Source organism: Coregonus clupeaformis, chromosome 29, assembly GCF_020615455.1.
Source record: "Coregonus clupeaformis isolate EN_2021a chromosome 29, ASM2061545v1, whole genome shotgun sequence".
In the NCBI taxonomy this organism is placed as follows: domain Eukaryota; kingdom Metazoa; phylum Chordata; class Actinopteri; order Salmoniformes; family Salmonidae; genus Coregonus; species Coregonus clupeaformis.
This window is the reverse complement of record NC_059220.1, coordinates 46,792,865-46,819,808: the sequence shown is the minus strand read 5'-3', so window position 1 is coordinate 46,819,808 and position 26,944 is coordinate 46,792,865.

The window sequence follows — 26,944 nt, the reverse complement described above, 5'->3', positions numbered from 1 at the left end:
TGTGTGAACTTGAGGTCTGAGACCATTGGCTACAGATGAAGGTACCATACATTGAGTCGTCTTGATGCAACATGAATAGTTCTCTAAGAAACAGCCAAAACACAAGGTTTTCTAAGTTATCTAATACAGATGGCTAATTACTGTATGTAGTGAAGTACCTCATATGTTAGAATCAGTGTTAATCCAGTGATATAGCATAATCATATTGCAGCAGGGAGAAAACACATTATAGTGTACATCTATAAAAGCGTGTAACTTGACTGCCTCCTGAGAGCAAAGCACATGATGTTGGAACAGACGTGAGAAATACCTTCCCTACGATCAAACTTTGACATCTCTGATTATTTCTGTACTATCCTACATCAGCGCAACATTAGGCTGAGCAACTACGGCAGAAGTCGTTCCAATGTCAGGGTTAGGTTTACCACATGCTGAACCTTCCGGCCCCCACAGAAATCTACACAGGGTTCCAAAAGGGTTATTCGGCTGTCCCCATAGGATAAACCTTTTGGGTTCCAGGTAGAACCCTTTTGGGTTCCAGGTAGAACCCTTTTGGGTTCCATGTAGAACCCTCTGTACAAAGGGTTCTACATGGAATCCAGAAGGTTTCTACCTTGAACCCAAAAGGGTTCTACCTGGAACCTAAAGTGTTATACCTGCAACTAATAAGGGTTATTCAAAGGGTTCTCCTACGGAGACAGCTGAAGAACCCTTTAAGGTTATAGATAGCACCTTTTTTTCTAAGAGTGTAGAAATAAGTGCAATTCATTTCCTTTCAGTTAAAAAAGACAGCAGGAGCATCAGAGGACTTTAGTACAAACACTCTGTTCACTTCCCAACCATTCTGTTCAGCCTTAAGAAATCCACAGAGGGCACTTTACTGTCATCAATGAAAGTGCCTTTCACCAACAAACCAAATACCAAGTTTTTCTCAAAGTATATATAAAGTGAAAAAGGAGCTTGCTCTGAATCACATCGGCAATAAATACATTTGAAGGGAATTCATCCTGAATTAACCTTCTTCAACATTTCAGTTTACCTTCCTGGGACTGAGCACCCCTTCATCAGTCCAGATAATAATTTAGAATATTGGTTAGAGGTCAATGCAGAACACTACAACTAACTAGTTTATACATAGTGTTGATGTGACCTCTCCTCAGTTGTGGGTGACCGTGCAGCACACTTCAACTAACTAGTTAATACATAGTGTTGATGTGACCTCTCCTCAGTTGTGGGTGACCGTGCAGCACACTACAACTAACTAGTTAATACATAGTGTTGATGTGACCTCTCCTCAGTTGTGGGTGACCGTGCAGCACACTACAACTAACTAGTTTATAAACTGAACATAAATATAAACGGAACATGTAAAGTGTTGGTCCCATGTTTCGTGGTTGTCACGTTCGTCGAGGAGTGAAGGAGACCAAGGCGCAGCGAGTGAAAAGAACATGTTGACTTTATTACTTAAAGCAACCAAAACAACAAACCAAAGCGACGAATGTGAAGTCCAATAGTGACAATGACTAAACAGGAACAAAAACCCACAACCCCAAGGTGAACAATGACAGTTTAAATATGGCTCCCAATCAGAGATAACGAGCCGACAGCTGACACTCGTTACCACTGATTGGGAGTCACTCACCCAAACACAGAAACAACCAATAACCACCCAACCAACCCAAACACAACAATACTTAACACACTCTGGCTAAAATACCAAGTCCCGGAACCAGAGCGTGACAGTACCCCCTAAAGGCGCGGACTGCGACCGCGCCTCAAAACCCCAAATAGGGGAGGGCTGGGTGGGTGTTGCTCCTCGGAGGCGGCTCCGGCCCGGGCTTGACCACCACCCTACATAACTCCCCCCGTAATGGCCCCGGTCCAATCCAACCCAGCTGGCTGGATCCAAACTGATGACGCGCACCCCTAGCTTGGCGCGTGAGACAGGGATGGACCGGACCTGGCCGACGATACGCACCCTCGGCTTGGTACGTGGGCCGGAACGGACCTCCTCAGGTTGACGACTCGCCTCCCTGGCTTGGTGCGAGTAGCAGGAATAGGCTGAACCAGGTTGACGACTCGCCCCCTTAGCCTGGTGCGAGTGGCAGGAACAGTCCGAGTTGGGCCGACGACGCACACCGTAGTCTTGGTGCGTAGAGCAGAGACAGGCCGGGCTGGGCTGGCGACGCACCCCGTAGGCCTGGCGCGGGCGCAGGAACAGGCCGGGCTGGGCTGGCGAAACGCACCACAGACTTGGTGCGGGGCGCAGGAACAGGCCGAGCTGGGCTGGCGACGCACCCCGTAGGCTTGGTGCGTTGAGCAGGGACAGGCCGGGCTGGGCTGGCGAAACGCACCACAGACTTGGTGCGGGGAGCAGGAACGGGCCGAGTCGGGCTGGCGACGCGCACCGTAGGTTCAATGCGAGGAACAGGAACAGACAGAACCGCACTGGGGACACACACCCCTGGCCCTACACGGGGATCAGGAACGGGCCGGACCGGACTGGAAACACCCCCCAGTACCTCTCGCCGTGCCTCCACACTTTCCATCCCCTTCGTAACCAGTGGCCCCCTTAAACTGGCGGCCATATCTGCCAACCTCTTGCACTCCTCCGGGCCGTACACCTTCTGCCCCGACGTCGTGAGCCCCCCTAAAAATTTTCTGGGGGTCTCTCCTCTCGGTGGACCAGGCCTCCATAGTCCTCTCCCAACCTTCGCTCTTCTGGCTCCACCACTCGTTATCCAACTGCTGCTTGGTCTCGTTGTGGTGGGTTTTTCTGTCACGTTCGTCGAGGAGTGAAGGAGACCAAGGCGCAGCGAGTGAAAAGAACATGTTGACTTTATTACTTAAAGCAACCAAAACAACAAACCAAAGCGACGAATGTGAAGTCCAATAGTGACAATGACTAAACAGGAACAAAAACCCACAACCCCAAGGTGAACAATGACAGTTTAAATATGGCTCCCAATCAGAGATAACGAGCCGACAGCTGACACTCGTTACCACTGATTGGGAGTCACTCACCCAAACACAGAAACAACCAATAACCACCCAACCAACCCAAACACAACAATACTTAACACACTCTGGCTAAAATACCAAGTCCCGGAACCAGAGCGTGACAGTGGTCCTCTGTAGCTCAGCTGGTAGAGCACGGCGCTTGTAACGCCAAGGTAGTGGGTTCGATCCCCGGGACCACCCATACACACACAAAAAAACATGTATGCACGCATGACTGTAAGTCGCTTTGGATAAAAGCGTCTGCTAAATGGCATATTATTATTTATTATTATGAGCTGATCGCAGAAATGTTCCATACGCGCAAAAAGCGTATTTATTTCAAATGTTGTGCACAAATGTGATTACATCCCTGTTAGTGAGCATTTCTTCTTTGCCAAGACCATCCAGACGAGTATTTCTGTCTGTAATAAAGCCCTTTTGTGGGGAAAAACTCATTTTGATTGGCTGGGCCTGGTTCCCCAGTGGGTGGGACTGGCTCCCAAAAAAAATCCATAAATTAGGGCCTAATGAATTTATTTCAATTGACTGATTTACTTTTATGAACTGTAACTCAGTAAAATCTTTGAAATTGTTGTATGTTGCATTTATATTTTTGTTCAGTATATACAGTGTTGATGTGACCTCCCCTCGGTCGTGGTGACCATGAATCACAACTACAACTAACTCGTTTATACATAGTGTTGATGTGGTGTCTCCTCAGTCGTGGTGACCATGAATCACACTACAACTAACTCGTTTATACATAGTGTTGATGTGGTGTCTCCTCAGTCGTGGTGACCATGAATCACACTACAACTAACTCGTTTATACATAGTGTTGATGTGGTGTCTCCTCAGTCGTGGTGACCATGAATCACACTACAACTAACTCGTTTATACATAGTGTTGATGTGGTGTCTCCTCAGTCGTGGTGACCATGAATCACACTACAACTAACTCGTTTATACATAGTGTTGATGTGGTGTCTCCTCCTACTCTATGCCTCCTCAACTGTCAAATCCATACAGGCGTGGGTTGGCCGTGATTTTTACTTTGACAATTATTACATTTCAGTAGGAGGATTTTTGGATGATTGTACTGTTCTCTAAGGCGATCCGTCAACGTTGTCCTGGCGATAAAATGGTTGACATCTGTATGACCTCCATGACTGAGCTAAAACCTTCTGTCCATGGCTCCGTCCCAAATGGCACCCTGTTCCCTAAATAGTGCACCACTTTTGACCACAGCCAAAAGTAAAAAGTAGTGCCCTATATAGGCGATAGGGTACCATTTGGGATGTACACCTATTCTATATATGTCTGTTGTAATGTCAAGAGACTTTATCTCTGGTCACATGGATGATGGACACAGTCCATATCTATCTGTTGTAATGTAAAGAGACTTTATCTCTGGTCACCTGGATGATGGACCCAGTCCATATCTGTCTGTTGTAATGTAAAGAGACTTTATCTCTGGTCACATGGATGATGGACCCAGTCCATATCTGTCTGTTGTAATGTAAAGAGACTTTATCTCTGGTCACATGGATGATGGACCCAGTCCATATCTGTCTGTTGTAATGTAAAGAGACTTTATCTCTGGTCACATGGATGATGGACCCAGTCCATATCTGTCTGTTGTAATGTAAAGAGACTTTATCTCTGGTCACCTGGATGATGGACCCAGTCCATATCTGTCTGTTGTAATGTAAAGAGACTTTATCTCTGGTCACCTGGATGATGGACCCAGTCCATATCTGTCTGTTGTAATGTAAAGAGACTTTATCTCTGGTCACATGGATGATGGACCCAGTCCATATCTGTCTGTTGTAATGTAAAGAGACTTTATCTCTGGTCACATGGATGATGGACCCAGTCCATATCTGTCTGTTGTAATGTAAAGAGACTTTATCTCTGGTCACATGGATGATGGACCCAGTCCATATCTGTCTGTTGTAATGTAAAGAGATTTTATCTCTGGTCACCTGGATGATGGACCCAGTCCATATCTGTCTGTTGTAATGTAAAGAGACTTTATCTCTGGTCACATGGATGATGGACCCAGTCCATATCTGTCTGTTGTAATGTAAAGAGACTTTATCTCTGGTCACATGGATGATGGACCCAGTCCATATCTGTCTGTTGTAATGTAAAGAGACTTTAATAATGCACTAAAATGCACTAATGTATTCGATTGCCTTGGAGGAGGAGGAGGAGGTGGAGGAGGAAGAGGAGGAGGAGGAGGAGGAGGAGGAGGAGGAGGAGGAGGAGGAGGAGGAGGAGGAGGAGGAGGAGGAGGAGGAGGAGGAGGAGGAGGAGGAGGAGGAGGAGGAGGAGGAGGAGGAGAGCGGTCCTTTCTCTCCAGAGTCAAGCTTCAAGGACCGGCCTTAATGAGGTAGTGGTGATAGAGTACACCTGGCATGGAGAGTTGAAGGAGAGACTTACCTGCAGCACTCAGCACATGAGAGGTTCACTACTCTCAGCTGATAACAGAACACGAAGTTAAAAGTGTCAAGAAGTCATAAGAATAAGTATTTTCTACCAGACAGAACTGGGGAAGTCTTAAACTCAGAAATATGGTGTAACATTAGCCAAGATGGAAAGTGCAGTAGAAAACAGGATGGAAGTCAGCTTTAAGCACCAAAGGCAATTACATGTTTTTTTTTTTTACTGTAAGTGGACTGAAATATAGTGCATTATGTGACTAAATAGAGGAATGGGTCTTCGAAATATAGACAAATATTTTTATATCAAATGGTTACACTCCAGACTGAATAGAAACCAGAGATACACCGACCACGTCAAACTAAGTCTTTAACAATTCAACACATGAAGTCGTCATTTAAATGTAAAAGGAAACGGCCTTGATTTGAGCCTGACGAGAAACAGGCATATTGTCAGAAAATTATTTTCATTATTAAGAGTTAGAGATTTTGTAATGAAGTATTGACTTCAACCAGTAAAGTAGTTAAGTTAGCTAATTCCGTAGGCTCTGTTCCAAATGGAACCCTATTCCCTATGTAGTACACTACTTTTGACCAGGGCCCATAGGCTTCTGGTCAAAAGTAGTGCACTAGAAAGAGCATGTGGAGTGTCTCAAGTGAATTATGGGCCTGGGTTTTACAGACGTGTTATAGGAAGCAGAATGGTTCAGTGGACAGACGTGCCTCAGGCACATTACTCCTGCAATTGAGCGTGGCCAGACTTTTCCATCTAGTCATTAATCCACATTAAGATGTGTTGCCTAATGAGCAACATCTCCGGGTTGTTGAAGTCAAAACATATTCCTGACTAGTTTAATATAGCATGATTCCCTGTCAATGTTGTTTAGGATTTCCAGCCCTGAAGTTAATGTCAGGTTCACTTTACCCAATTAAAGTTTGCATTTAAACACTCGCAGTGTTAAGGTGCATCAGTTAGAGTTGTATAAATCAGTTAGAGTTGTGTTATTAGACCAGTATAAATCAGTTAGAGTTGTGTTATTAGACCAGTATAAATCAGTTAGAGTTGTGTAATTACACCAGTATAAATCAGTTAGAGTTGTGTTATTACACCAGTATAAATCAGTTAGAGTTGTGTTATTAGACCAGTATAAATCAGTTAGAGTTGTGTTATTAGACCAGTATAAATCAGTTAGAGTTGTGTTATTACACCAGTATAAATCAGTTAGAGTTGTGTTATTAGACCAGTATAAATCAGTTAGAGTTGTGTTATTAGACCAGTATAAATCAGTTAGAGTTGTGTTATTACACCAGTTTGGTGGATTGCAACCAGCCTGTTGTTATGTGAACTTGTGAACTATTTCTCTTAGGTATTGCAATTGTCTTGGATGAATTTCAGGAAATAGTTTAGTAGTGTTTGGTCCAGACCTTCACATCTTTTAGTAGAGATACTCTTGTCCTTAGAGATAATTACTGGTAGTCAGACAAATAGGTTCAATGGTGAAATCAGATACTATGGCCAGACAGTAATTACGGTCACTAACAAATTACTGAACTAATTACACGTAACACATGTCTTCATTGGTCTTCGCTGCACCTCTTGTAGTAACAAAATACCAATAACAAGCACTAGTGAATGGAATCCCAATACCAACGCTAATGGGCAATATGCAACAAAATACTTATACAGTACACCTTAATGTATCTTGTCTTCTATGTTATTGAAGGTAAGTCTGAGAGCACTGTTGCACTGTTGTGAGCCAACTATCCAGCATCCAGCAGCAAGTAGCATCCAGCAGTAAGTAGAATCCAGCAGTAATTATAATCCAGCAGCAAGTAGCACCCAGCAGCAAGTAGAATCCAGCAGCAAGTGGAATCCAGCAGCAAGTAGAATCCAGCAGCAAGTAGAATCCAGCAGCAAGTAGAATCCAGCAGCAAGTGGAATGCAGCAGCAAGTAGCATCCAGCAGTAATTATAATCCAGCAGCAAGTAGCATCCAGCAGCAAGTAGAATCCAGCAGCAAGTGGAATGCAGCAGCAAGTAGCATCCAGCAGTAATTATAATCCAGCAGCAAGTAGAATCCAGCAGCAATTAGAATCCAGCAGCAAGTAGAATCCAGCAGCAAGTAGAATCCAGCAGCAATTAGAATCCAGCAGCAAGTAGAATCCAGCAGCAAGTAGAATCCAGCAGCAAGTAGAATCCAGCAGCAAGTAAAATCCAGAAGCAATTAGAATCCAGCAGCAAGTAGGATCCAGCAGCAAGTAGCATCCAGCAGCAAGTAGCATCCAGCAGTAAGTAGCACCCAGCAGCAAGTAGAATCCAGCAGCAAGTAGAATCCAGCAGCAAGTAAAATCCAGCAGCAATTAGAATCCAGCAGCAATTAGAATCCAGCAGCAAGTAGCATCCAGCAGCAATTAGAATCCAGCAGCAAGTAGAATCCAGCAGCAAGTAGCATCCAGCAGCAAGTAAAATCTAGCAGCAATTAGAATCCAGCAGCAAGTAGAATCCAGCAGCAAGTAGCATCCAGCAGCAAGTAGAATCCAGCAGCAAGTAAAATCCAGCAGCAATTAGAATCCAGCAGCAAGTAGAATCCAGCAGCAAGTAGCATCCAGCAGCAAGTAGCATCCAGCAGCAAGTAGAATCCAGCAGCAAGTAGAATCCAGCAGTAAGTAGAATCCAGCAGCAAGTAGAATCCAGCAGCAAGTAGCATCCAGCAGCAAGTAGCATCCAGCAGTAATTATAATCCAGCAGCAAGTAGCACCCAGCAGCAAGTAGAATCCAGCAGCAAGTAGAATCCAGCAGTAATTATAATCCAGCAGCAAGTAGCATCCAGCAGCAAGTAGAATCCAGCAGCAAGTAGCATCCAGCAGCAAGTAGAATCCAGCAGCAAGTGGAATCCAGCAGCAAGTAGAATCCAGCAGCAAGTAGCATCCAGCAGCAAGTAGAATCCAGCAGCAAGTGGAATGCAGCAGCAAGTAGCATCCAGCAGTAATTATAATCCAGCAGCAAGTAGCACCCAGCAGCAAGTAGAATCCAGCAGCAAGTGGAATCCAGCAGCAAGTAGAATCCAGCAGCAAGTAGCATCCAGCAGCAAGTAGAATCCAGCAGCAAGTGGAATGCAGCAGCAAGTAGCATCCAGCAGTAATTATAATCCAGCAGCAAGTAGAATCCAGCAGCAATTAGAATCCAGCAGCAAGTAGAATCCAGCAGCAAGTAGAATCCAGCAGCAAGTAGAATCCAGCAGCAAGTAAAATCCAGCAGCAATTAGAATCCAGCAGCAAGTAGGATCCAGCAGCAAGTAGCATCCAGCAGCAAGTAGCATCCAGCAGTAAGTAGCACCCAGCAGCAAGTAGAATCCAGCAGCAAGTAGAATCCAGCAGCAAGTAGAATCCAGCAGCAAGTAAAATCCAGCAGCAATTAGAATCCAGCAGCAATTAGAATCCAGCAGCAAGTAGCATCCAGCAGCAATTAGAATCCAGCAGCAAGTAGAATCCAGCAGCAAGTAGCATCCAGCAGCAAGTAGCATCCAGCAGCAAGTAAAATCCAGCAGCAATTAGAATCCAGCAGCAAGTAGAATCCAGCAGCAAGTAGCATCCAGCAGCAAGTAGAATCCAGCAGCAAGTAAAATCCAGCAGCAATTAGAATCCAGCAGCAATTAGAATCCAGCAGCAAGTAGAATCCAGCAGCAAGTAGCATCCGGCAGCAAGTAGCAGTAGGAGGAATTGATCCATGTTTTGTACAGTTACCCAAATCATTACAAGCAAATCTAATCCTTCATCCTTTAATAACCTTAACATGTTACTCTATCTTCCTCTTGACTGTTTTTCTATAAATGGGCCTAGAACCTGTGATTATAGTTGAGGCTAATAAATGTTGCATTAAACTACATCGAAAAACATATTGACCGTACTCCAGGGTTACATTTTCATATAGAGTGCACTCTGTAAGGATTCTCTGCATTCCGTGATTGCAGTCTAGTCCCGTTAAATGGACTGTATAGAACTAGTCTAGATGGTGAGATTAAATTGTGGGACATATTACTGGGGGTGACAGACAGCGAACCAGTAGCTATTGAGTCTCAAGGGCACAGCACACACCGCTAAAAGGGGAAAAAGATTTCAGTTGAACGTCTCACCCTGATACCTACCATTAACATGTCTATCCAGTCTGTGCAGGTGTATTCTGCTGAAACCAGTGCCACTGAAAACACCTGCCTAGAGCAGAGAAGATTCCGCTGCAAAAGAGAAAATATTGGACTTTGCGTGACACGTTACGGAGGACCACTTTGGAAATAAGAGTTTTAATGGTAACGCTTCGTTTTAAGGGATCCTTATTACAGTGTAATCACATGTGTACAGGGCCGGCTTAATGCAGGGGCTTACCAGGGCTGAAGCCCCTGGGCCCAGAACTGTGGGGGGCCCAAGAGGCAGCAAAAATAAGAAAATAATTAGAAAAAATAATAAGAAAACATATATGCAGTATATATTATACAGTATACACATTATATATTAGATATGTAGTATATATATACAGCTCTGGAAAACATGAAGAGACATGTTTCTTATATTAGCATCTCTACATGTATGACAGCCATTCCATTCCAGTGACTGTTGAATTCCAACACAGGCACACCTCATTCTACTGAATTAGGTACTGATTAGGTGATCACCTGAACCAAATCTTAATTAACGAGGAAAAGTATAAAAACCACTGCTGTGGTCATCACTATCCTCTTTGCAATAGGACCAGCTTTTATGGCAAAAACAGTGCTAATAGTATCTCAAAAGTAATATTAATCAAAAAATAACTATTGACCAAGCCAAAAGAGTTGAAAAGGAAAGTGAGGAAAAGAAGGGTTCGATTCTGGCTTTACTGGCAGAGGGATACAGTGAGCGTCAGGTTGCTTCCATCCTTAAAATTTCAATGACGGCGGTTCATAAGAACAAGTTCAAGCAGCAGACATTGGGGACAACAAAGCTACAGACCGGCAGAGGGTGAAAACGACTCTCTACTGACCGGGATGACCGCCAACTCATTCGAAAGTCACTCAACAACTGTAGGATGACATCAAGTGACCTACAAAAAGAATGGCAAACGGCAGCTGAAGAAGTGCGCGGCGAGGACGGTTCGAAACAGGCTCTTAGGGGCAGGGCTGAAGTCGTGCAAAGCTAGAAAAAAGCCCTTCATCAATGAGAAGCAAAAAAGAGCCAGGCTGAGGTTTGCAAAAGACCATAAGGATTGGACCGTAGAGGACTGGAGTAAGGTCATCTTCTCTGATGAGTCCAATTTTCAGATTTGCCCAACACCTGGTCATCTAATGGTTAGACGGAGACCTGGAGAGGCCTACAAGCCACAGTGTCTCGCACCCACTGTGAAATTTGGTGGAGGATCGGTGATGATCTGGGGGTGCTTCAGCAAGGCTGGAATCGGGCAGATTTGTCTTTGTGAAGGACGCATGAATCAAGCCACGTACAAGGTTGTCCTGGAAGAAAACTTGCTTCCTTTTCCAGCAGGACAATGCACCATGCCACACAGCCAGGTCAATCAAGGTGTGGATGGAGGACCACCAGATCAAGACCCTGTCATGGCCAGCCCAATTTCCAGATCTGAACCCCATTGAAAACTTCTGGAATGTGATTAAGAGGAAGATGGATGGTCACAAGCCATCAAACAAAGCCGAGCTGCTTGAATTTTTGCGCCAGGAGTGGCATAAAGTCACCCAACATCAATGTGAAAGACTGGTGGAGAGCATGCCAAGACGCATGAAAGCTGTGATTGAAAATCAGAGTTATTCCACCAAATATTGATTTCTTAACTCTTCCTAAGTTAAAACATTAGTATTGTGTTGTTTAAAAATGAACATGAACTTATTTTCTTTGCATTATTCGAGGTCTGACAACACTGAATCTTTTTTGTTATTTTGACCAGTTGTCATTTTCTGCAAATAAATGACAATATTTTTATTTGGAATTTGGGAGAAATGTTGTCAGTAGTTTAAAGAATAAAACAAAACAAATATTTTTACCCAAACACATACCTATAAATAGTAAAACCAGAGAAACTGATAATTTTGCAGTGGTCCCTTAATTTTTTCCAGAGCTGTATATATATATATATTTTTTTACTGCAACCGCCAAACACAGGAGGATTCGGGAGCCCACTCTCATCGAGTGTAGACAGCCTGCTGCAGCTCTGCTAATCATCAGATGGGGGAGGAGAGGAGGTAGGGGGCCCACGTGGGGGGGGTCTGCCTTAATTGGGTAACTGATTAATAACAAATACAAAATTAAATTGCATAATAAATACATGTGACTGGTCATGGGCTGGGCCTGACTCAAACCAAAAAAAAACAACTATTCCATTATTTATTTATTATTGTTATTGTTTTTATCCAATCACAGGAGCCCACGCTCAATGTTCAAAATACACCAGAGAGCATAATTTAGCCGCAGAGGATCAATAGTTTCCAAAAAAAATTAAATAACTGTGGATTAAATGTTATCACAAGCATATACAGGGAACTGCCAAAATAAAGGAAACACCAACATAAAGTGTCTTAAAAGGGTGTTGAGCCACCACGAGCCAGAACAGCTTCAATGCACCGTGGCATAGCGTGTAGTGTGTACACAAGTATGTACTGAGCAGTAAAATGTGATATGTGAATATTCAGTATATTATATATACATCACATGCAACTCATAACTAATAAGCTGCCACTATGCTTGAAAATATGGAGAGTGGTACTCAGTAATGTGTCGCATTGGATTTGCCCCAAACATAGTACTGTATTCAGGACAAATGTGAATTGCATTAGGGCCTCCCGAGTGGCAGTGCATCAGTGCGTGAAGCATCACAACTGACCCGGGTTCGATCCCAGGCTGCGTCACAGCCGGCCGTGAATGGGAGAACCCATGAGGCGATGCACAATTTGCCCAGTGTCTTCCGGGTTAGGGGAGGGTTTGGCTGGCCGGGATGTCCTTGTCCCATCATGCTCTAGTGACTCCTTGTGGCGGGCCGGGTACCTGCAAGCTGACTCCGGTCACCAGTTGTATGATGTTTCCTCTGACACATTGGTGCTTCCCGGTTAAGCAAGCAGTGCGACCTGGCAGGGTTGTGTTTTGGAGGACGCATTGCTCTCGACCTTTGCCTCTGCCGAGTCTGTATGGGAGTTGCAGCGATGGGACAAGACTGTAACTACCAATTGGGGAAAAAAAGTGAATTGCCACATTTTTTTGCAGTATAATTTTAGTGCCTTATTGCAAACAGGATGTATGTTTTGTAATATTTTGATTCTGTATAGGCTTCCTTCTTTTCCTTTTATCAATTAGGTTGGTATTGTGGAGTAACTACAAGGCTGTTGAGCCATCCTCAGTTTTCTCCTATTACAGCCATGTAACTGTCTTAAAGTCACAATTGGCCTTAGCGGTTTCCTTCCTCTCCAGCAACTGAGTTAGAAAGGACGCCTGTATCGTTATGGTGACTGGGTGTATTGACACACCATCCAAAGTGTAATTAATAACTTCACCATGCACAAAGGGATATTCAACGTCTGCTTTTTTTTTTATACCAATCTACCAATAGGTGCCCTTCTTTGCGAGGCATTGGAAAACCTCCCTGGTCTTTAAAATAAAATAAAATAAAATTGTATTTGTCACATACATGTGTTTAGCAGATGTTATTGCAGGTGTGGCGAAATGCTTGTGCTTCTAGCTCCGACAGTGCAGTAATATCTAACATACTGTATATGGACGAGCAATGACAGAGCGGCATGGACTAGGGCTACCGCCGCTCTGATATCCAATAGTTTTTCCCGGCTGTATGTAATTATACAAAACACTCTGAGCTAATAATATAACAAATAATTTAAAAAATAATAATAATACCGCAAAGTTTCCTAAGAGCTAGTCGTGAGGCCGCCATCTTCGTCGGCGCTAGGTATATAAATCTTTGTGGTTGAATCTGTGTTTGAAATTCACTGTTCAACTGAGGGACCTTACAAATAATTGTATGTGTTGGGGTACAGAGTTGAAGTAGTCATTCAAAAATCATGTTAAACACTATTATTGCACACAGAGTGAGTCCATGCAACTTATGTGAATTGTTAAGCAAATGTTTACTCCTGAACTTATTTAGGCTTGCCATAAAAAAGGGGTTGAATACTTATTGACTCAAGAAATTTCAGCGTTTCATTTTTAATTCATTTATAAAAAAAATTGAAAAATACAATTCCTCTTTGACATTATGGGGAATTGTGTGTTGGCCAGTGACCCCAAAAAATATATTTAATCCATTTTAAATTCAGGCTGTAATACAACAAAATGTGGAACAAGTCAAGGGGTGTGAATACTTTCTGAAGACACTGTATGGTGAAAAAATTGCTTGAAACTCTGGATGTTGGTATTTGCAGTCGGCATTTGCAGTTGTGACTTGATGGCGTGTATTATGCATCTATTTCCTGTTGCACTGTATGCGCCGTTGTTCAAGTAAATGAGTCAATTTATGAATAGGTTGAGTAGTGGTTGACATTGTATATGCTGTTCCACAGGCCATTAAACCTGATATTGGTCATCTTTAATGGCTGTTCCACAGGCCTTAAACCTGATATTCCAGTGATAAATAATGGCTGTTCCACAGGCCTTTAAACCTGATATTCCAGTGATAAATAATGGCTGTTCCACAGGCTTTTAAACCTGATATTGGTGATCATTAATGGCTGTTCCACAGGCCTTTAAACCTGATATTCCAGTGATAATAAATGGCTGGCCTTAAACCTTATTTTCCAGTGATAATTAATGGCTGTTCCACAGCCCTTTAAACCTGATATTCCAGTGATAATTAATGGCTGTTCCACAGGCTTTTAAACCTGATATTGGTGATCATTAATGGCTGTTCCACAGGCCTTTAAACCTGATATTCCATTGATAATTAATGGCTGTTCCACAGGCTTTTAAACCTGATATTCCAGTGATAATGAATGGCTGTTCCACAGGCTTTTAAACCTGATATTCCAGTGATAAATAATGGCTGTTCCACAGGCTTTTAAACCTGATATTGGTGATCATTAATGGCTGTTCCACAGGCCTTTAAACCTGATATTCCAGTGATAATTAATGGCTGTTCCACAGGCTTTTAAACCTGATATTCCAGTGATAAATAATGGCTGTTCCACAGGCTTTTAAACCTGATATTGGTGATCATTAATGGCTGTTCCACAGGCCTTTAACCTGATAATTAATGTCTGGGATCATTTTTGTTTGTTTTTGCTGTTAAGAAAAATGCATTTTAGAGTTTTTAAATTATAAGTATAGATTCAGTAAATGAGCCCCCCACACACCCTAGGTTTACATTTTAGTCATTTAGCAGATGCTCTTATCCAGAGCGACTTACAGTAGTGTGTGCAATCATTTTAATACTGGTCTCCTGTGGGAATCAAACCCACAACTATGACGCTGGAAGCGCCATGTTCTACCAACTGAACTACACAGGACCACTGGTTTAGCTGAACTGACGCCACACACTGTGTCACAATTATGACACAACTTAACCCAACATGTAAATGTGATTTACCTTCCTCATCTAATAACAACACAACTTAACCCAACATGTAAATGTGATTTACCTTCATCATCTAATAACAACACAACTTAACCCAACATGTAAATGTGATTTACCTTCCTCATCTAATAGCAACACAACTTAACCCAACATGTAAATGTGATTTATCTTCCTCATCTAATAACAACACAACTTAACCCAACATGTAAATGTGATTTACCTTCCTCATCTAATAACAACACAACTTAACCCAATATGTAAATGTGATTTACCTTCCTCATCTAATAACAACACAACTTAACCCAACATGTAAATGTGATTTACCTTCCTCATCTAATAACAACACAACTTAACCCAACATGTACATGTGATTTACCTTCCTCATCTATTAACAACACAACTTAACCCAACATGTAAATGTGATTTACCTTCCTCATCTAATAACAACACAACTTAACCCAACATGTAAATGTGATTTACCTTCATCATCTAATAACAACACAACTTAACCCAACATGTAAATGTGATTTACCTTCCTCATCTAATAGCAACACAACTTCACCCAACATGTAAATGTGATTTATCTTCCTCATCTAATAACAACACAACTTAACCCAACATGTAAATGTGATTTACCTTCCTCATCTAATAACAACACAACTTAACCCAATATGTAAATGTGATTTACCTTCCTCATTTAATAACAACACAACTTAACCCAACATGTAAATGTGATTTACCTTCCTCATCTAATAACAACACAACTTAACCCAACATGTACATGTGATTTACCTTCCTCATCTAATAACAACACAACTTAGCCCAACATGTAAATGTGATTTACCTTCCTCATCTAATAACAACACAACTTAACCCAACATGTAAATGTGATTTACCTTCCTCATCTAATAACAACACAACTTAACCTAACATGTAAATGTGATTTACCTTCCTCATCTAATAACAACACAACTTAGCCCAACATATAAATGTGATTTACCTTCCTCATCTAATAACAACACAACTTAACCCAATATGTAAATATGATTTACCTTCCTCATCTAATAACAACACAACTTAACCCAACATGTAAATGTGATTTACCTTCCTCATCTAATAACAACACAACTTAACCCAACATGTAAATGTGATTTACCTTCCTCATCTAATAACAACACAACTTAACCCAATATGTAAATGTGATTTACCTTCTTCATCTAATAACAACACAACTTAACCCAACATGTAAATGTGATTTACCTTCCTCATCTAATAACAACACAACTTAACCCAACATGTAAAAGTGATTTACCTTCCTCATCTAATAACAACACAACTTAACCCAACATGTAAATGTGATTTACCTTCCTCATCTAATAACAACACAACTTAACCCAACATGTAAATGTGATTTACCTTCCTCATCTAATAACAACACAACTTAACCCAACATGTACATGTGATTTACCTTCCTCATCTAATAACAACACAACTTAACCCAACATGTAAATGTGATTTACCTTCCTCATCTAATAACAACACAACTTAACCCAACATGTAAATGTGATTTATCTTCCTCATCTAATAACAACACAACTTAACCCAACATGTAAATGTGATTTACCTTCCTCATCTAATAACAACACAACTTAACCCAACATGTAAATGTGATTTATATTCCTCATCTAATAACAACACAACTTAACCCAACATGTAAATGTGATTTATATTCCTCATCTAATAACAACACAACTTAATCCAACATGTAAATATGATTTACCTTCCTCATCTAATAACAACACAACTTAACCCAACATGTAAATGTGATTTATATTCCTCATCTAATAACAACACAACTTAACCCAACATGTAAATGTGATTTACCTTCCTCATCTAATAGCAACACAACTTAACCCAACATGTAAATGTGATTTACCTTCCTCATCTAATAACAACACAACTTAACCCAACATGTAAATGTGATTTACCTTCCTCATCTAATAGCAACACAACTTAACCCAACATGTAAATGTGATTTACCTTCCTCATCTAATAACAACACAACTTAACCCAACATGTAAATGTGATTTACCTTCCTCATCTAATAACAACACAACTTAACCCAACATGTAAATGTGATTTACCTTCATCATCTAATAGCAACACAACTTAACCCAACATGTAAATGTGATTTACCTTCCTCATCTATTAACAACACAACTTAACCCAACATGTAAATGTGATTTACCTTCCTCATCTAATAACAACACAACTTAACCCAACATGTAAATGTGATTTACCTTCCTCATCTAATAACAACACAACTTAACCCAACATGTAAATGTGATTTACCTTCCTCATCTAATAACAACACAACTTAACCCAACATGTAAATGTGATTTACCTTCCTCATCTAATAACAACACAACTTAACCCAACATGTAAATGTGATTTACCTTCCTCATCTAATAACAACACAACTTAACCCAACATGTAAATGTGATTTACCTTCCTCATCTAATAGCAACACAACTTAACCCAACATGTAAATGTGATTTACCTTCCTCATCTAATAACAACACAACTTAACCCAACATGTAAATGTGATTTACCTTCCTCATCTAATAACAACACAACTTAACCCAACATGTAAATGTGATTTACCTTCCTCATCTAATAGCAACACAACTTAACCCAACATGTAAATGTGATTTACCTTCCTCATCTAATAGCAACACAACTTAACCCAACATGTAAATGTGATTTACCTTCCTCATCTAATAGCAACACAACTTAACCCAACATGTAAATGTGATTTACCTTCCTCATCTAATAACAACACAGCTTAACCCAACATGTACATGTGATTTACCTTCCTCATCTAATAACAACACAACTTAACACAACATGTTAATGTGATTTACCTTCCTCATCTAATAACAACACAACTTAATCCAACATGTAAATGTGATTTACCTTCCTCATCTAATAACAACACAACTTAACCCAACATGTAAATGTGATTTACCTTCCTCATCTAATAACAACACAACTTAACCCAACATGTAAATGTGATTTACCTTCCTCATCTAATAACAACACAACTTAACCCAACATGTAAATGTGATTTACCTTCCTCATCTAATAACAACACAACTTAACCCAACATGTAAATGTGATTTACCTTCCTCATCTAATAACAACACAACTTAACCCAACATGTAAATGTGATTTACCTTCCTCATCTAATAACAACACAACTTAACCCAACATGTAAATGTGATTTACCTTCCTCATCTAATAACAACACAGCTTAACCCAACATGTACATGTGATTTACCTTCCTCATCTAATAACAACACAACTTAACACAACATGTTAATGTGATTTACCTTCCTCATCTAATAACAACACAACTTAACCCAACATGTAAATGTGATTTACCTTCCTCATCTAATAACAACACAACTTAACCCAACATGTAAATGTGATTTACCTTCCTCATCTAATAACAACACAACTTAACCCAACATGTAAATGTGATTTACCTTCCTCATCTAATAACAACACAACTTAACCCAACATGTAAATGTGATTTACCTTCCTCATCTAATAGCAACACAACTTAACCCAACATGTAAATGTGATTTACCTTCCTCATCTAATAGCAACACAACTTAACCCAACATGTAAATGTGATTTACCTTCCTCATCTAATAACAACACAGCTTAACCCAACATGTACATGTGATTTACCTTCCTCATCTAATAACAACACAACTTAACACAACATGTTAATGTGATTTACCTTCCTCATCTAATAACAACACAACTTAACCCAACATGTAAATGTGATTTACCTTCCTCATCTAATAACAACACAACTTAACCCAACATGTAAATGTGATTTACCTTCCTCATCTAATAACAACACAACTTAACCCAACATGTAAATGTGATTTACCTTCCTCATCTAATAACAACACAACTTAACCCAACATGTAAATGTGATTTACCTTCCTCATCTAATAACAACACAACTTAACCCAACATGTAAATGTGATTTACCTTCCTCATCTAATAACAACACAACTTAACCCAACATGTAAATGTGATTTACCTTCCTCATCTAATAACAACACAACTTAACCCAACATGTAAATGTGATTTACCTTCCTCATCTAATAACAACACAGCTTAACCCAACATGTACATGTGATTTACCTTCCTCATCTAATAACAACACAACTTAACACAACATGTTAATGTGATTTACCTTCCTCATCTATTAACAACACAACTTAACCCAACATGTAAATGTGATTTACCTTCCTCATCTAATAACAACACAACTTAACCCAACATGTAAATGTGATTTACCTTCCTCATCTAATAACAACACAACTTAACCCAACATGTAAATGTGATTTACCTTCCTCATCTAATAACAACACAACTTAACCCAACATGTAAATGTGATTTACCTTCCTCATCTAATAACAACACAACTTAACCCAACATGTAAATGTGATTTACCTTCCTCATCTAATAACAACACAACTTAACCTAACATGTAAATGTGATTTACCTTCCTCATCTAATAACAACACAACTTAACCCAACATGTAAATGTGATTTACCTTCCTCATCTAATAACAACACAACTTAACCCAACATGTAAATGTAATTTACCTTCCTCATCTAATAACAACACAACTTAACCCAACATGTACATGTGATTTACCTTCCTCATCTAATAACAACACAACTTAAGCCAACATGTAAATGTGATTTACCTTCCTCATCTAATAACAACACAACTTAACCCAACATGTTACTTTGATTTACCTTCCTCATCTAATAACAACACAACTTAACCCAACATGTAAATGTGATTTACCTTCCTCATCTAATAACAACACAACTTAACCCAACATGTAAATGTGATTTACCTTCCTCATCTAATAACAACACAACTTAACCCAACATGTAAATGTGATTTACCTTCCTCATCTAATAGCAACACAACTTAACCCAAAATGTAAATGTGATTTACCTTCCTCATCTAATTACAACACAACTTAACCCAACATGTAAATGCTACCTGATTATTTTCCTGCTTCATCCCTGATAAAAGGGATTGTCCAACAGAAACAGTCATTGAATAGTGTAACGCATGCATGCCCTTTGATATTTGCACAGATTGACAATTAGAATCATGGGGATTGACCATCATTAATAAGTCCCCCTTTGAAAATAATGTCTAACCTGCCATTGAATTCAATTGATTTCGTGCCACTGCATCTTCCCTGGGGCGTTTTGACCTCCGTCCTCGTCTCTATGTAAATACTCTCCAACGCTGACCTTTCCCCTCCTCACGATGGCATGATCTGAAATGACATTAGAAGAAGTACAAATGGGGGTTTCAAGGTTACATTTGTCATTGTAAAACACAGAACAGTAGGCTAGATAGCTATGTGTCCATTGACTTCACAGTTCTGGAGATCTGAGACATCTACTGATGGTGCAGAGAGGCATCCCAGTGTAACTCGTGTCTTTAAAGGTGTCTCTGAGGGAATGGAACGCGTTAGGCCTTACATCCGTTTCCATTTCTGTTTACACCGTACAGAGAACAAATGCCTTTGATTAAAGCATCATCCCAAATACCCTTTTTCTGGAGGAGAATGTCTCCGGCTAACGACAACATGAGGTTAACAGCCCCATTCTGAAATAATGTGCCATTTCCCAGGCGGATCTCCCCCCTGTCCTTTTTATCTTATTAGTGCCACTGGAACAATGCAGACAAGAGGAACTGATTCTGCACTGTGTCAACATGATGTGGCTGCGGTCCTGACAATGTTTGTGGCAATAGATTGGGGCCAGGCTGCCGAGGGAAATGAATTTGCTCATAGTTGGTGCTGGAGGAGAGCTGGGGATAGAGAGAGACTGGTGATGAGGCTGTGGAGATGGGGCTGGGGTGATGGGACTGTGGAGATGGGGGCTGGGCTGATGGGGTTGGGGTGATGGGGCTGGGAATTGTGTAGGCACCTAGAAACCAAAACTCAGACTATTTTGATGATATATGAAGCTGTCACAAAATATAAAAATGTGCCTGGTTACAAGGATTCAGTCATATAATGGGACGTTGGTTTGATTAGTGTGTAATGTCACTGAAATCCATCCGGAATGAAACAGAAAAATCCTTTCTGCTTCTGACCTAATCTGTGTCCCAAACGGCACAATATTCCCTTTCTAGTGCACTACTTTTTTACCTGGGCCTGTAGGGCACTATTACCCCGTAGGGCTCTGGTCAAAAGTAGCGCACTAGATAGAGAACAGGCTGGGATGCAGGCATTGGAATGAGAGTTACGGTTTGATCTCAGCACTGGTTCTTGGAAATGGCACGGCCCACTACTGGTCCCATACACACTGTGATCTAAACAAAAGCTTCTAATTCCTTTTGGGATAATTAGTCGCGGGTAGCGAGTAGCATAAATGCTTTCAAACAATTAGACAATTTTCGTAAGACCCTCTTAGCCAGACCAGATTCTTGGATAAAAGATACAAGTCATAACAATTAAGCCATCAATGCCAGATGCTTTCACAGCTGTAATCTCATCTAGTAACAGAGTGTGTTAAATGAACAGGATTAATTGAATATCACAGCCTATACTAATACTATCTCAATGGCTTCTGACTAAGGAAAATCAGCAGTGAAAGTGATCATTTAGAATATAAATTAAATCACAAAACTTTATGATGTATTGGAATTACATCAATAATGGTAATTAAACTAAGATTATAATGAAAGAGATGATAATTGCAATGGGCAGCAAATAGCATTATAATAAATTAAATGTAGCTCCGGATCGTGACAGTAAAATAACACAGCAATTATGTTATTGATCTTTGTCACTCTGTACCAATGGGGCTGCGTAATTTTTTACAGCCATATTCATAATGATCAATATTCGTGCTTTGGTTTTGCTGCATAGTCTTCACAATTTTTGACATTGTTCAATGTATTAGAATAACTGTACGTTTCAATTTATTCAAGTTTTAACCATTTCTGCTGTCAAATATTTCACCTTACATTCTAACTACTAACAACTCAAATAAGAATTTCCAATCGTTTTTTCCCCCAACTTTATGTTTATTTTGGAAATGACAGAGCTCTATCAGGCGGTTGAGATGTCAAAAGAGTGATATATTATCTCCCACCAATTATTTGAAGCAACCCCTCAGGAAGGGCCATCTGTAACACATTTCAATTTCCGCACATACTTGGGAAATGCATGTCTTCAAATGTTTAATTGAGATGGATAGGGTCATCCAATTAACCTTAACACACATGGGTGTCCTTCCTTCCTTCCTTCCTTCCTTCCTTCCTTCCTTCCTTCCTTCCTTCCTTCCTTCCTTCCTTCCTTCCTTCCTTCCTTCCTTCCTTCCTTCCTTCCTTCCTTCCTTCCTTCCTTCCTTCCTTCCTTCCTTCTTCCCTTCCTCCCTTCCTTCCTCCCTCCCTCCCTCCCTCCCTTCCTCCCTCCTTCCCTCCCTTCCTTCCTCCCATCCATCCTCCCTTCTTTTCAGCTGAAACTGCTAAAGCAGACATGGCTATTGTCTCGGATCTTTAAATCTCTGCAGAACTAGTACACACATTATAGATCTTAATGGGGTTGAGCTGTGCCTCAAACAAAGGACAGAGCAGAGCTGTGCCTCAAACAAAGGACAGAGCAGAGCTGTGCCTCAAACAAAGGACAGAGCAGAGCTGTGCCTCAAACAAAGGACAGAGCAGAGCTGTGCCTCAAACAAAGGACAGAGCAGAGCTGTGCCTCAAACAAAGGACAGAGCAGGTTTCCCCTCCTTGTCTCCCCCACAAAGGTCATGAAGGGGCCGTGACAGGGTTACAGAAGACTGATCAAGGAGAGACAACACACACAGTATTTACTGTCTGTAGGTGATCCATGGTTGATCAGTGACTAAATGTACACCAGGGGGCTGTATGTATCAAGTGTCTCAGTGTAGGAGTTCTGATGTAGGATCAGTTTTGCCTTTTAAAACACAATGAATCAGATTCCATGGACAGAAGGAACCTGATCCTAAATCAGCACTCTAAGACCCTACTCTGTCGTATGCAACCGTTCAAGGGCACTACTTTAATGTGTTTTTTAAAAAATCCCTAAAATACTACTGGGAAGTGTATGATATATTATTTGAACATGAATATGGGGACAAATAGAAAACTCACTATTGTTTCTGAAGTAAAGCACAAACAACAAAGAACAAGCTGCGTTAGGCACCAGGTACCCCAGCAGTCATTCTTTATTATAGATAATCTTACAAGCTACGCCACGTTTAATTGTGCAGGGAAGTAAAACTGATTCATCTATTGGGGAAATTTAAATTGAAATGCAAGTCCTTCAAGTCGGATGATTCTGCCAGGAGACATGGGGAGAAAATTGTCTTAATAACCTCTTAAGGATCTGACCCTTTTCTTAAATTTTTTGCCTAAAATGACATACCCAAACCTAACTGCCTGTAGCTCAGGACCTGAAGCAAGGATATGTATATTCTTGATACCATTTGAAAGGAAACACTTTGAAGTTTGTGGAAATATGAAATTAATGTGGGAGAATATAACACATTAGATCTGGTAAAAGATAATACAAACAAAAATCTTTTCATCGTCTTTGAAATGCAAGAGAAAGGCCACAATATAATATTGCAGTTTAGGCACAATTTAGATTTTGGCCACTAGATGGAAGCAGTGTGTGTTTTAAGTTTCAGATTGATCCAGTGAAACATTGCAATACTGGACTATTTTTAATCAAGTCTGCCCAATGTGCCGAATTGGTCAATTGATACATTTTCAAGTACATAACTATAGAGAACATACAAAAATGATATGGTAATACAAAATGTAAGTTTACACACTGCCAGGAATGTCATACATGATGGATCATTTGCTTATACACTAACTTTCACACATCTAGATGGCCGGGCGGGATGGGTGTGGAGCCGGCGACAGCAGGGGTTGTTTAATCTATATCAGTTATGCACCATATGGGAGAAATTACAGGTAGAATGCTGATGGGATAAACACCACTCGTAAACAAGTGCTTCAGGGGCCAGCGTACCATGGTTTGTGATGTCTTTTAAGACCAATTTCTCTTTCCTGCTTTTCTCACTTCAGCCCTGTCAATAAGACAGGTGTGTGAGAATAAAACCTTCTCTTTTTTACTGATCATCAGCATTAATGTTGTGCTATACTTATTTGATGTGCTATGTGTGTATTCCTCCCACTGTCCTTCGTAAATCACCAAGAGCAACAGTTATATTCTTTTCAGATTTCTTTATCCATCCCATTCAAGGTATTCCTTAAAATGTCATTTTTGTTTCTAAAAAATATTATAATTAGGTCTATTTATGTTCCGAAGTAGGATTTCAATTTAGCTACATTCATTTAATAGTTATATTTTTTTCCCTCAATATAATTTATTGTATTCTGAGTTATGTTCGGATGGGTTGGCAATTACCATACCATTAATAAAACACCATAATTAGTCAATGATTCAATTGTGGCTTAAAGCTTCCATTTCCTTAAAGGAATTAATACAATAAGTTGTCATTAATGTATTAAGCCGAATGTGTAGTATTTCGTGGGATCTCTGCAGGGAAGGGGTGCACTCACAAATAAGGGTGCATGCACGCCTGACTGTACTGTACGTGACATTGGATGAGAGCATCAGATAAAGGGCATACACTACTGTCATTACCGAGGATAAAACTGAACAGCGCCGTGCAAAGAGATTAGGGTTGGATATCTGAGAGTCAGGAAAAAAAAGGTGAAGTAGTTTGACCTCGGCTAGTTTGACCTTGACTAGTTTGACCTTGGCTAGTTTGACCTTGGCTAGTTTGACCTTGGCTAGTTTGACCTTGACCATGGCTCATGGCCTCACGGTGAGAAAGCGGTAGTTGTTACCTCACATCTATGGACCAGGACTCACCTCAATCAATTGGTTCAATCAAACTCAATTGTAGTTGATAGAAATGGTCTGATCAAATGCTGGGAAGCATTGCTTGCTATATCAAGGGCAGTTTAGAGGTATTTTAACCGGAGGAGTCTGATGTTGAGAGTGGCTGGAAAATAGCAGTAAACGATGGCCTAGAATCAAGAAAAGGTTTCTACAAGGTGCACATAAAAAATGTGAGAGGGAAATATGAATTGAAATGTTGGAGAAGGTAATTACTTTAATTGGCCTTTCATCTTTTATAACTACCTGCAGAATTATTTATGCTGTTGAATTTTGAGGGAATTTTGGGTTAGGATTGCAGGATCGCTGTCTTTTCCCTCTACACACCCAATAGTCATGAAATGGTATCCTAGCGATGGATAACCTGATGATGACCCCTGGAATCCATGACAATGGCCTGTTATTTTAGTCCATTTGGTATTTTCTGTAGCATCTCTCCTCACCTCTACGCCGTGAAAGCCAGTGTGTAGCAATAAGTGCTCTGGGGAAATATGTCCGCAGTGTATCACCCAGGGGAATGCTACTGTGCACATTAGGGTTGGTTTCCCCCCCATACAATATGAAGCTACTGTACACATTAGGGTTGGTTTCCCCCATACAATATGAAGCTACTGTAAACATCAGGGTTGGTTTCCCCCCCATACAATATGAAGCTACTGTGCACATTAGGGTTGGTTTCCCCCCCATACAATATGAAGCTACTGTACACATTAGGGTTGGTTTCCCCCATACAATATGAAGCTACTGTAAACATCAGGGTTGGTTTTCCCCCATACAATATGAAGCTACTGTAAACATCAGGGTTGGTTTTCCCCCATACAATATGAAGCTACTGTAAACATTAGGGTTGGTTTTCCCCAATACAATATGAAGCTACTGTAAACATTAGGGTTGGTTTTCCCCAATACAATATGAAGCTACTGTAAACATTAGGGTTGGTTTTCCCCAATACAATATGAAGCTACTGTAAACATTAGGGTTGGTTTTCCCCAATACAATATGAAGCTACTGTAAACATTAGGGTTGGTTTTCCCCAATACAATATGAAGCTACTGTAAACATTAGGGTTGGTTTTCCCCAATACAATATGAAGCTTGGAATGAATAATGATACCTTGGAAACAGCTACTGTAAACATTAGGGTTGGTTTTCCCCAATACAATATGAAGCTACTGTAAACATTAGGGTTGGTTTTCCCCAATACAATATGAAGCTACTGTAAACATTAGGGTTGGTTTTCCCCAATACAATATGAAGCTACTGTAAACATTAGGGTTGGTTTCCCCCCCATACAATATGAAGCTACTGTACACATTAGGGTTGGTTTCCCCCATACAATATGAAGCTACTGTGCACATTAGGGTTGGTTTCCCCCCCATACAATATGAAGCTACTGTACACATTAGGGTTGGTTTCCCCCATACAATATGAAGCTACTGTAAACATCAGGGTTGGTTTTCCCCCATACAATATGAAGCTACTGTAAACATCAGGGTTGGTTTTCCCCCATACAATATGAAGCTACTGTAAACATTAGGGTTGGTTTTCCCCAATACAATATGAAGCTACTGTAAACATTAGGGTTGGTTTTCCCCAATACAATATGAAGCTACTGTAAACATTAGGGTTGGTTTTCCCCAATACAATATGAAGCTACTGTAAACATTAGGGTTGGTTTTCCCCAATACAATATGAAGCTACTGTAAACATTAGGGTTGGTTTTCCCCAATACAATATGAAGCTACTGTAAACATTAGGGTTGGTTTTCCCCAATACAATATGAAGCTTGGAATGAATAATGATACCTTGGAAACAGCTACTGTAAACATTAGGGTTGGTTTTCCCCAATACAATATGAAGCTACTGTAAACATTAGGGTTGGTTTTCCCCTATACAATATGAAGCTACTGTAAACATTAG